Source organism: Aplysia californica, unplaced genomic scaffold, assembly GCF_000002075.1.
Source record: "Aplysia californica isolate F4 #8 unplaced genomic scaffold, AplCal3.0 scaffold01053, whole genome shotgun sequence".
Taxonomy (NCBI): Eukaryota; Metazoa; Mollusca; class Gastropoda; order Aplysiida; family Aplysiidae; genus Aplysia; species Aplysia californica.
This window is the reverse complement of record NW_004798323.1, coordinates 17,767-22,082: the sequence shown is the minus strand read 5'-3', so window position 1 is coordinate 22,082 and position 4,316 is coordinate 17,767.

The window sequence follows — 4,316 nt, the reverse complement described above, 5'->3', positions numbered from 1 at the left end:
TGTGTGTGTGTGTGTGTGTGTGTGTGTGTGTGTGTGTGTGTATGTGTGTGTACGTATATGTGAAGCATCGAGGTGAAATCAGGCACTTGTCAAAATAATGAAATCAAAGAAATTGGCAGTTTTCTTGCCGTTGGGCAATTTTTTTCACTTTTTTTTTGCTCAACATCTATTATGTCCATTTAAAAACACAATTTCTGTGTGTATGTTATAGAAAAACGATGATTAAAGGCACAAAAAATGTAAATTTTTAGTTTTCGTAGACTCTAAAACTATAGAAGTCATGTAACTTTGGCAGCCATTTTCTCACTGACTTTATCTCTGAAATCAGGCTACTTCCACTTTATTCCATCGCAAATATTTCAACTTCTATTCACGAAAGATGGACATTTTAAAAATAAAGGCAAAGCACATAAACAGCCTTTAAGATGACACCAATAACTCCACATGCCCTTACATTGACGAGCGCCTGATTCCACTGCGTCGTGACACCTATTCCTGTCTGTTGGAATGTCTGGTGACAAAAAATCGAATAGAACAACGACATATTATTTGTCGGATCAGTCTAAGCACACACACGTTGTAGGCAAACCACCAGCTAGAGGAGACAATGTTCTGGGACAAGGGTAGCCTGTCTTTTGTACTCAACTTTCCTGGACAGTGTACAGAATCATCTAGGAGGGATTTCTTTTGTGGTGTATATATTATAATATTATAGTGGATTTACAGTCTTGCTTTTTATTGATGTTTTTTGCTGTTGTGGTTGTTTTTGTTGCTGTTATGTTGTTGTCGTTGTTGGTATTGTTGTTGTTGTTGTTGCTGTTGTTGTTGTCGTTGTTGTTGTTGTTTCTGCTGTTTTGCCATAAGCTGACAAAACACCTTTAAAAAAAATCCACAGCAGTTTCGAGATAAAGAGGCATTTTGTCAGCTAAACTATATTATGAAAAAGACATTCTTCCAAAAATTGAATTGTAATTTATTAAAAAACTACTAGTCAAGTTGGGTAACTGATCAGGCTTTCAATTTAGAAGGAAAAAAAAAAGAATTTGGGGCCAAATATGAAAAAAGACTAATGGCTGTGTTGTTGTTGTTGTGGTTGTTGTTGTTGTTGTTGCTGTATTTGTTGTTGTTGTTGTATTTGTTGTTGCTGTTGTTGTTGTTATTGCTTTTGATGCTAGGTTACTGCTGTTTTTTTGGTCTCTAAGTCTACCATCTCTTGCCACTGCTTTATTTTTATTTCTGTTTAATGAGTCAGTTTTTCATAATTCTCACAAGTTGCTGATGGTTACTTTTAGGGTTTTTCTTATTTAATCCTGTCTGTCTGTCTGTTTATCTGTTCGTCTAGTTGCCTGACTCCCTCTATCTGTCCGTTTGTCAGTTTGTCTGTCTTTATTTCTAATTTCTCTCTCTCCTTCCTTCTCTCTTTATTTTTCTTTCCTGTGTTCCTCCTTCCCTCCATGCTGTTGTTTTTATCCCACTTTGCCGTGCGACGTCAGTCGTATAATCCCTATACTGCGGTCAAAAATTTGTTGCGCAACAAATCCTCAAATATCTTTTTAACTGATCAATCAATATTGTCCAAACTTTGCACAGCTGTTCGTCTTAACTTGCCTTTACTTAATCACATTTTTCCAAAACAATTGCGGTTGGATTAAAAACATTTATTCTTCATAAATTTATAAATAGAGGGCTTATTTAGAAATCCACGTTACTTGTAAAATGGAATTTTTCACAGCACTTCCCGCTTCTCACACACATTTTGTATGCGCATATTATGGCCTATGTCACATCTGTTTAATGGCTCTTTTAGTGGCAAAACTTGTTTCAAGAAATTAATTAAATTTTGTCGTGAGCACATTTTTTTTTTGCACTAAAGTTTCTCAATACATGTGCTCAATAAGCATACCATTGTGATTAAAAAAGAACGACGGACTTACTTTTAAAAGTGATATTGCCCCAGCTGTAAACCTTTTAAAATCTGTAGAAACCACCTACTGGGAATCTTTATTAGTGTTTATTAAGGAATTTTCTAGAATACAGCTAGCACTAACAGGTGTTTACAAAAATGTTGATCAGTAAAGACAAATTGATTCAAGATATTAAGCAAAAGTTGAAGAACGTATGTTCAATAGTTGAGGAAATATTTGACAATAAGTTGCCCCATGATTTTTTTTTCCGCAATATAGCGCAGCGTCCTACGATAAAAGTTGTTTCTTCTGTCATCATTCTTTTTCTTTCACAATGGACCCCCTGTCTCTTTATTTTTACTATTCTATTTTTGGAAGTTTAAAAAAATTATTCTTTCCTGTTTATATTTTCTTTTGAAAAAAAATGTGTCTTGCATTCGCCATCGATCAACGTCATCATATTCCTAGCTGCTGTTGCCTTTGTTCTTTTCGCTAAATATTTTTTCCATTAATTACAAGTAGGCCCGGTACTTTGTATACCTGTCTGTCTATTTGATTGCCTCTGTATCAATCAAACTTTTTGTTTGTCAGCATATTATGTAAGTCGATATATTTCGTATTTTTTTCTTTATTTGGCTGTTGTTTGTTTGTTATTATTGTATTTTACTTTCTGATTTATCCAAGGGATCAGCCACAGTTTTCTGTTGGATTATTTAGCAGCCACAGAACAGTGTGTTAGTGTATTATATGATTGTATGCTTAAACTTTTTTTCTTATTGAAAAACATTCCAGTGCCTGGTTGGCGGGTGCTCTGGTGTGGTCTACTCCTTCTTTCTTATCAAACATCTATTGTCCTGATCTCTCCTTCTTTTTTTGTGTTTGTTACTCTCTTGTAACACATCTAGTCTTTTGCACTTATATGACCTTATTGTGTTGCAAGTGCCGTAAAACTCTTACTAAAACTTAACTTTCTTATTGAAAAACATTCCACCAGCTGACGTATTGTGCTGCAAGTGCCGAAAAAAATCCAGCTAAAACTAAACCACCAGCCGTGAGTGGTTGGCGGGTGCTCTGGTGTGGTTAGCTTCTTCTTTCCTATCAAACACCCATCATCCTTGTCTCTCCTCCTTCTTTTCTTTGTGCATTACTCTCCGGTCAGACCTCTAATCTTCAGCACTTATATAACCTTTTTTGTTTTGCAAGTGCCGTAAAACCTTTACTTAAAACTAAAACAAAAACTAAAGAGTTCATCAGCCGGGTGCTCTGGTGAGGTTTGCTTCTTCTGTCCTATCAACCATTTCCGTCCTTTTCCCCCCTCATTTTATTTTGTGTTTGTTTCTCTCTTGTAACACCTATCTTCAGCATTTATATGACCTTATTTGTTTTGCAAATGCCGTAAAACTCTTTCTTGAAACAAAAACTAAACAGTTCACCAGCTTGCCAGAAACTCCACATGCCATGCGCGACCAAAGTGTAGCTCTCTTATTTTGTTCACTTTGTCAAAATGCCTACTTTTTTATACAATTATGCTTCTGATTATGTCCACCGTTCATTCTCTCCACTCAGCGCTTTGTGACAAAAGTTTGTCTCACAATTTTACATGTATTTATCCTGGAACAAACCACGGCATAATGTCTCATAATGTCTCATTACTGAATCAGATTCTGTGGAATATTCCACGATATTTGTGAGGCAGCGTGGTGAAATCAGGCACTCGTCAAAATAATCAAAGTGAAGAAACTGGCATTTTTCCGCAGGTTTGTGAATTTTTGTCTAATTTTTGTTTTTTGGCTTAACACCTTTCATGCCTATTAAAGAACACATTTCTTTGTCGATTTTACTGAAAAACATTAATTAAAGGCACAAAAATGAAAATTTTCAGTTTCCACGGACTCTCAAGCTAAAGAAAAAAACCCTCATCTTTGGCTGCCATTTTCTCACTAATTTTACCTCTGAAACAAGGTGACTCCCACCTCCTTCATTCGTAAATATCTCGATTTCTATTCAAGATAAATGGATATTTTTAAAATTCAAAGCAAGACAAACGAACAAGCTTTAAGATAATACCAATAACTCTACATGCCCAAAAATTGACGAGAGCCTGATTCCAGCGCGTCAAAAAAATATAATTTTGTCTCATTCTCTGGAACATTCCACGACATTTTGTCTCATTCTCTGGAACATTCCACGACATTTTGTCTCATTCTCTGGAACTTTCAAAGACATTTTGTCTCATCCTCTGGAACATTCCACGACATTTTGTCTCACTTTAACATCCTTAAAGTACCGAACGGAAACTAGCAATTCTCTACTTTTAAAAAAAATTTTAAATTCCAGTTTTCCTGTGAGCCAATCTTTTAAATTTTTTTATTAAAGAAAAACAACAACACCTTCTATTTTTTTTTGTAAATG